Source organism: Hoplias malabaricus, chromosome 7 (genome assembly GCF_029633855.1).
Source record: "Hoplias malabaricus isolate fHopMal1 chromosome 7, fHopMal1.hap1, whole genome shotgun sequence".
In the NCBI taxonomy this organism is placed as follows: Eukaryota; Metazoa; Chordata; class Actinopteri; order Characiformes; family Erythrinidae; genus Hoplias; species Hoplias malabaricus.
The window spans coordinates 29,901,882-29,911,010 of NC_089806.1; the positions used below are offsets into that span (position 1 = coordinate 29,901,882).

The 9,129-nt window shown below is 36.3% G+C and overlaps 1 long non-coding RNA gene across 2 annotated transcripts; it reads right to left on the reverse strand.

The window, feature by feature from the left end:
- Positions 1-3,037: 3,037 nt before the first annotated feature.
- On the reverse strand, positions 3,038-8,602 carry LOC136702648 (uncharacterized). 2 transcript variants are annotated; one of them, XR_010803942.1, is made up of 4 exons: positions 8,542-8,602; positions 4,710-4,768; positions 3,612-4,253; positions 3,038-3,499 (listed from the first exon to the last, which is right to left on the reverse strand). It is a non-coding gene; the product is annotated as an uncharacterized lncRNA (long non-coding RNA). The 2 variants fall into 2 exon arrangements; XR_010803941.1 differs by lacking the exon at positions 8,542-8,602 and adding an exon at positions 5,134-5,273.
- Between the last annotated feature and the right edge of the window lie 527 nt (positions 8,603-9,129).

Sequence of the window (9,129 nt, forward strand, 5' to 3'; positions counted from 1 at the left end):
GCACTCTTAGGAATCCCGATCGTGTGCGCTTAGTTAGTACTTGGAATGGAGACTGCCAGGGAACACTAGGCGCTGTAAGCTTTTAAGCTTAAGGCTCCGATTGTGAAGATTGTGGCTACAGTCATTTAAACACAAGAGGAGATCAAAACTTTAAAAAAATAAACAAATAAACAATAAATGAATAAAAAATAAACAAACAAATAAAAAAAACAAACAAACAAAAAACATTGTACAGCCAGTCATTTATTTTGAGTTGTGAGGCTTTTTAGTTTACAAGCAGCTCTGTAACAAGAGTTACTCTTAGAACAGTCATTACAAATAGTCTTCTACAGCCAACAGCCATTGCATTTGGCCATAGCACTCTTAGGAATCCCGATCGTGTGCGCTTAGTTAATACTTGGAATGGAGACTGCCAGGGAACACTAGGCGCTGTAAGCTTTTAAGCTTAAGGCTCCGATTGTGAAGATTGTGGCTACAGTCATTTAAACACAAGAGGAGATCAAAACTTTAAAAAAAAATAAACAAATAAACAATAAATGAATAAAAAATAAACAAACAAATAAAAAAACAAACAAACAAAAAACACTGTACAGCCAGTCATTTATTTTGAGTTGTGAGGCTTTTTAGTTTACAAGCAGCTCTGTAACAAGAGTTACTCTTAGAACAGTCATTACAAATAGTCTTCTACAGCCAACAGCCATTGCTTTTGGCCATAGCACTCTTAGGAATCCAGATCGTGTGCGCTTAGTTAGTACTTGGAATGGAGACTGCCAGGGAACACTAGGCGCTGTAAGCTTTTAAGCTTAAGGCTCCGATTGTGAAGATTGTGGCTACAGTCATTTAAACACAAGAGGAGATCAAAACTTTAAAAAAAATAAACAAATAAACAATAAATGAATAAAAAATAAACAAACAAATAAAAAAACAAACAAACAAAAAACACTGTACAGCCAGTCATTTATTTTGAGTTGTGAGGCTTTTTAGTTTACAAGCAGCTCTGTAACAAGAGTTACTCTTAGAACAGTCATTACAAATAGTCTTCTACAGCCAACAGCCATTGCTTTTGGCCATAGCACTCTTAGGAATCCCGATCGTGTGCGCTTAGTTAGTACTTGGAATGGAGACTGCCAGGGAACACTAGGCGCTGTAAGCTTTTAAGCTTAAGGCTCCGATTGTGAAGATTGTGGCTACAGTCATTTAAACACAAGAGGAGATCAAAACTTTAAAAAAAATAAACAAATAAACAATAAATGAATAAAAAATAAACAAACAAATAAAAAAACAAACAAACAAAAAACACTGTACAGCCAGTCATTTATTTTGAGTTGTGAGGCTTTTTAGTTTACAAGCAGCTCTGTAACAAGAGTTACTCTTAGAACAGTCATTACAAATAGTCTTCTACAGCCAACAGCCATTGCTTTTGGCCATAGCACTCTTAGGAATCCCGATCGTGTGCGCTTAGTTAGTACTTGGAATGGAGACTGCCAGGGAACACTAGGCGCTGTAAGCTTTTAAGCTTAAGGCTCCGATTGTGAAGATTGTGGCTACAGTCATTTAAACACAAGAGGAGATCAAAACTTTAAAAAAATAAACAAATAAACAATAAATGAATAAAAAATAAACAAACAAATAAAAAAACAAACAAACAAAAAACACTGTACAGCCAGTCATTTATTTTGAGTTGTGAGGCTTTTTAGTTTACAAGCAGCTCTGTAACAAGAGTTACTCTTAGAACAGTCATTACAAATAGTCTTCTACAGCCAACAGCCATTGCTTTTGGCCATAGCACTCTTAGGAATCCCGATCTTGTGCGCTTAGTTAATACTTGGAATGGAGACTGCCACAAGTATGCAAGTATGTCTCGCTGCAGCCTGTAAGAAGGCGGGGTTGGACATCCAACTCCTCCGACATCCAACTCCGCCCACATCCAGCCACGCCTTCTAATACTGACGTGTTCAATAAGCACTGTGTGGCACTTGAACGCAGACATGTTTAGCGACACTGAGTAGCACATTAAATACGCATATAACGTCTTTTATTAATTATTACACTGTTCAGGTGCTTTTTTGTTTTTCCGCTGAGGGTATCTGTTAAAAACATTACCTGATTTATATCTGATTTGATTTAACTTTTGTCGTTGTTGTCAGTGCTTGGCAGACTATTATTGTGAATGGTAGAGTGAACGGAGGATATCCTTCAGGATTCATTCAAATACTGTTCTCCATTCAGTTAATATCTTGTCCCAAAAATCGTTAATTTTATTATTCGTAATGGTCATACTCAGCCACAACGAGTGGTAATGTTATGCCAACTATGACATGATGGATTGTTATGTAGTGTATGTAGTGCACAGCTGACTGCAAAACAATAATAAAATCCAGTGCTATTAAGTGTACAGTGCCTTGAAAATATAAGCATCGCTGCCTGGTCATGAACATCTTCTCATTTTAAGAACGCACAGATTTCCATAGGTGATGCTGTTTGTCTGCATACAATTTATTAGAAGCTTATACAATTTTCATATGTTTTTAAACGTCTGTGTTTTGCGTTTCAGACAAATAAGTATTCACAAATATTAGAGGTACCACTTATTTCATAAATGACTAATAATTACTGCCTGTGAGTAATTAGAGATGTCTAAGGGTAATTAGCCAGGCTGTGAAATAAAAGTAAAGACTAAAGAGATAATGATTCTAATGACAATATTCCAAATGTCCGAGTGAAGAAAATGCTGCAGTAAAATATATAACACATGTTTAGAAGTCCAGTCGTGCAGGATTGGTTTCAATAAGAAGAAAGAGAAACACATTACACAACTTAGCACTCCATTTACAACTCCCTACAGTCGCGGTCGCTTGAAATATAGTCAAATAGAATCTCCTTATTGGCATTGGCATGTAGAACTCTAAAATGTGGTGAAGTCACGGGTGTGGAGTCTGTATTAAAGACAAGGAAAAACTGGCACAGTAGTTTTATTATTTTATTTTCAAGTCTTAACAACATTTTATATATATATCTATATATATATACACACACACACACAAATCTTCATAAACTTGTTTGTTGTGGACAACAAATAATAAACAGAAGCATACTTGTTCTCTTATTTTACTTCCTTATCTTGTCTGTCTTTTGATGTTCTTTGTACTCTGTATCGTAATGCATGCACAATGCTTTGATTCCTTGAAAAATGCTGTATAATTAATATATATTTATATTATTATTATTATTATATTATTATTATTATTATTATTATCAAAGCCAGCAACACTGCATTTGACTGCAAAATTTCAACAAAATCTTCTGATCATAAAACATTTATTTGTCAACTTTTTTGCAACCACTGGCAAAAGAAACAATTCTCAAACTTCATACGCAGTTCACAAACCCAGTAAACAGTCTTTATACGTCTCTCTACGGCACAGGCAGCGCTCCAGTCCATACACTGTGTGAAACTGTTGTTTGTATTCTGTGCTGTAGAGTTTCCAAGTCACAACAGCTGTACGTGTCGAATTAGAGAATTAATAATCAGATTACCACCTCTTCTTATAAGGAATACAAACATCTTAAAATAAAGTTTACTGAAATACAATAATGCACTTTATACTTACTGTCAAGCCACTGAAAATGTGCTTGGGCCCGGAATGATTGTCTTCCAACAGTGTCCTGGAAGAGGCGACACACCAGTGAGAGCTTTAAAAAAGCGTGGTCACCCTATTCCAGGACGACCTCTAATAGAATCTGCTCCAGGACCGTGAGGGGCATCTGTTAAAGACGTTATAGAAGAGTGCAGATACTGTTTTACAGTTTATTTAAATTTAGTGAAACAAAAAAGCTAAATATAAATTTACCACAGAACCTACATCCCAATTAATATATTAAAACAAACCCCAGTTTTCTCATTTGTGAAGACTATTGCACATTAAGCAAAATGAAAGTTGAAATCCCCAGTTCATCTTCAAGAACAGACACAAACACCTGCTCAATGGAGACGGTAAACATTCTGTCTCCTTTACTGTTAACAGAAAAAAACAAGGTGAAATCCAGACTGAAATTAATATAAATACTATTTAACAATGGACCATGTCTAATTTGAGCTCATCAGATGCTGTAAATAACTGCTTTTAAGTCACACTGGTTACACACTGACATGTGTCCTTATAAATTCAAATAAACCATCAGACCTTGAACGCTCCTCAGTCTTTCCCTTCTTCTGTTTACTGGCCTTTCCTTGTTCATTAGAGCTCACCGTTCTAAAATACAGTTGGAATTTAAATGATGTAAGTTAACTGAAAATTCGGTTTGTCAGCTACATTTACAAACATTACGTTGTTTGCAATTTACCAATGAAACAAAACCAATGTAAATAACTCAATACAATGACTTTAACAAGTGCTCTCTCCAAAATGCAAAACATCACAGTACAATGTACAATGTGTCTAAAGAGAAAGCTGCATGTGTGTGTAAATATTTTTGTTTGTTATTTAGTAACAGGTGTATAAACCCTGCAGGTCACATGCTCCCTAAAAGTAATCGGCACCACCACCTACGGAGCTGTGGGATGTCACTCTAACAGAAAAATGACAAAGTTCAGAATGCAGTTTAAAGCCTTACTGGAATATCCTCAAAAAAGTCCTAACCTGAAGTAATCACCTGACTGAAGTCAAAAGGCCAACCAAGGGCCATGTAGAGTGCATACTGAAACATACCATAGATACAGCTGAGAACACTGAACATTGAAGGGTCAAAAGTGGCCTGAACGTGGACGCTGAAAAAATAAAACAATAAAACATTAAAGGAGATTACAGTTTATCTGTGATATTCATGTTCATTGTAACTACATTTGTGAGCTTTTCTTTAAGTCAAAAGTCTTGTTACTTACACGGAGGCAATATTATAAGCAAGTTTTTTCTGTGTGTAATTAAATATCAGTAACTCTGTTAATTATTTGGCTAAATCAACCACATACGACACGCATGCCGCAGTTGAATATTCGTGTATTTATCTATGACCCTACTGGTACATACTGAAATAACGTATTTATAACGTGTTCGTGTATCTAGCAAAAACACTGACAACAACGAGCCAAAGCTCGTTTGTAATTATACTTACAAACTAAATGTTTTTACTCACCGACATAACGTGCGCTGTTACTTTTTCCGTAAAAACGTTCTGTTTGAGAGTTTTTAGGGCGCGAGCATGAGCTGTGTTCGAATTCACGAGGGTAGGGAACGATTTCGGACACTACCTTAAAATAGTGTACTATTAGTGACTAGAGCACTATTTGGGACATAGAAAAGTCACTGGGCACGGGCGTGGCTTCTGACGTGGTGAGAGGGCGGGGTTGGATGTGGGCGGGGTTGGATGTCCAACTCCGCCTTCCTACAGGCTGCAGCGAGAGGCTTCTCCTTAGAACAGTCATTACAAATAGTCTTCTACAGCCAACAGCCATTGCTTTTGGCCATAGCACTCTTAGGAATCCAGATCGTGGAGAAGCCTTTGTTTTGTGAAACAAACAGTTTCACACAGTGTATGGACTGGAGCGCTGCCTGTGCCGTAGAGAGACGTATAAAGACTGTTTACTGGGTTTGTGAACTGCGTATGAAGTTTGAGAATTGTTTCTTTTGCCAGTGGTTGCAAAAAAGTTGACAAATAAATGTTTTATGATCAGAAGATTTTGTTGAAATTTTGCAGTCAAATGCAGTGTTGCTGGCTTTGATAATAATAATAATAATAATAATATAATAATAATAATAATATAAATATATATTAATTATACAGCATTTTTCAAGGAATCAAAGCATTGTGCATGCATTACGATACAGAGTACAAAGAACATCAAAAGACAGACAAGATAAGGAAGTAAAATAAGAGAACAAGTATGCTTCTGTTTATTATTTGTTGTCCACAACAAACAAGTTTATGAAGATTTGTGTGTGTGTGTTTATATATATATAGATATATATATAAAATGTTGTTAAGACTTGAAAATAAAATAATAAAACTACTGTGCCAGTTTTTCCTTGTCTTTAATACAGACTCCACACCCGTGACTTCACCACATTTTAGAGTTCTACATGCCAATGCCAATAAGGAGATTCTATTTGACTATATTTCAAGCGACCGCGACTGTAGGGAGTTGTAAATGGAGTGCTAAGTTGTGTAATGTGTTTCTCTTTCTTCTTATTGAAACCAATCCTGCACGACTGGACTTCTAAACATGTGTTATATATTTTACTGCAGCATTTTCTTCACTCGGACATTTGGAATATTGTCATTAGAATCATTATCTCTTTAGTCTTTACTTTTATTTCACAGCCTGGCTAATTACCCTTAGACATCTCTAATTACTCACAGGCAGTAATTATTAGTCATTTATGAAATAAGTGGTACCTCTAATATTTGTGAATACTTATTTGTCTGAAACGCAAAACACAGACGTTTAAAAACATATGAAAATTGTATAAGCTTCTAATAAATTGTATGCAGACAAACAGCATCACCTATGGAAATCTGTGCGTTCTTAAAATGAGAAGATGTTCATGACCAGGCAGCGATGCTTATATTTTCAAGGCACTGTACACTTAATAGCACTGGATTTTATTATTGTTTTGCAGTCAGCTGTGCACTACATACACTACATAACAATCCATCATGTCATAGTTGGCATAACATTACCACTCGTTGTGGCTGAGTATGACCATTACGAATAATAAAATTAACGATTTTTGGGACAAGATATTAACTGAATGGAGAACAGTATTTGAATGAATCCTGAAGGATATCCTCCGTTCACTCTACCATTCACAATAATAGTCTGCCAAGCACTGACAACAACGACAAAAGTTAAATCAAATCAGATATAAATCAGGTAATGTTTTTAACAGATACCCTCAGCGGAAAAACAAAAAAGCACCTGAACAGTGTAATAATTAATAAAAGACGTTATATGCGTATTTAATGTGCTACTCAGTGTCGCTAAACATGTCTGCGTTCAAGTGCCACACAGTGCTTATTGAACACGTCAGTATTAGAAGGCGTGGCTGGATGTGGGCGGAGTTGGATGTCGGAGGAGTTGGATGTCCAACCCCGCCTTCTTACAGGCTGCAGCGAGACATACTTGGCATTTTTTGCACAAACCTCTCGCGTGGGCGGATTTTCTGAAGGGTGCCTTCCCATTGGCTAATGAGTTTTTGAGTGACAAGTCAGGGCAATGACGTTGTTCACGACTCAACTGCAGCAAACGTGTGTTATTCGGCTTTGGGACTCCGCATGTGCCGAGTATCACTCAAATGAACGTTGCTATATAGCGCTCATAGAATTTCCCCTTTCCTAATATTTAAACATATAGCCATGTTTTGCTTAAACTACATACTATTACAACATTTTACATTGTCACTTCACCTGTTATTGCTTATTAATATTAATAATACCTATTATTATAATTATTGCTGATCGCTGATAATGATTCCTTCACAAAATGCGAAAATGACAATGGACTTTACGGAAGTTAAATACAACTTTATTCAATTTGCATTCATTAAAGGAACAGGAACATCTCTCAAACTCCTTATTGTTATGTTGCTCTTTTTTTCCCGAGTTCATGTAACACAAAATGCACATATGAAATAAAATATTGAAAAGAAAATGTGCAATAGATTCAATACGGAGAGCACGGACAGAACTCGAAGCACTCGCGCACAAAACTGAGACAGCACGCGCAGAACTCAGAGCTCACTTGCAAAAGTCATGGAGCACAAACGTAAGAGCTGGATATTTACTTTTCAAGCTATAAGTTTTATGTTTGAGATGATTTTTGTGCGATTCTTGTTGGCAAAAATCTGATTCCGTAAACTACACTCTGTCAGCAGTCACATGCATTTCCTACAGCGAGTATGTGCGACGTTTATTAAAGAAGAATCGGTTCTTTTCTGAATTAAAGAATTGATTAATGAACGACTCTCCGGTCACATCAAATGGAGCCGAGTCGGGCTTTAGAGCCTTGCTTTTTTCGTTGTCACTTTTCACTGTCTGCACTAAATCCAACTTCTGTCGGAGGACTGTGTAATACATTTATTGAAATACACTTACACGCGCAAGACTATGATGCTCAGTTTATTTCGCATGCTAGCAATGAAATGGCGGCCGGTCCGGGACGAAAGGCCGTGTCCCAAACTGCATAGTACTTCAGTAAACATGCACACTACACCGCTAATAAAGGCGCGTCCAGTAACATACGAACGAGCGCGGTTTAGGACAAGACCTTCGTCGCTAATCTGCCGCCATTTCCCAATAACGGATTTGTAGAAATATATATAACCAATAATATAATATATGAACCAAACTGCTCTTTCTCAGGTTTTAATTGGACATTGACTTATAACTGAAAAATTACAAGTTGTTCCCACCAATAGTTATCTGGCTAAGAACAAAAGGAGATATACGGAGCTTTTAAACCAAGTTAATAACCCATAAGTGTCATAAACAAAAGTAATAGAAGTAATAGACGGAGCAGTATGGAAATATGAAGACAAAATTTACTTCACTGGAAGAAATGAAGTCGAAATTTGATTGTAGAATCCGCGGTCTCGAAGATGAAGAGTTGATGAGAAGAGTCGTGAAGATGAAGAATCTCGATGATGAAGAGTTTTGAAGATGAAGATTCTCGATGATGAAGTTTTTCGCAATTAGTCTCAAATAAGAAAGAGATATCTGATCCAGTCACCTCAGTGGCTTGAATCAAATGGAACGAATCACTGGAAATTTCGAACAGAAATACAAAACAAAGTGGCATTGTTATGACTTCTGCTGCCTACGTTTTTATGTAAAATATACTGCCAGCCAATCGTGAGGGAGGATTCATTTTTTGTTTATAAAATCATGTTTGAAAATCCAGATCAACGTCTCATCTTTAGCAGTGTAACGGAGCACAGCACGCAGACTACAGTAAGTGGACTTTTTCACATTAAATACAATTATTCAATATATGTACTTAATGTCATAATACTACATTCAAGTGATAGAAACCATTTAGCTACAAATGTTATGTTGAAAATTATAGTGTCATTTTAAGACCACTTGTTTAAAAAAAAATGAAATACAGTATTTTGTGATTAGGTTACTACAGTA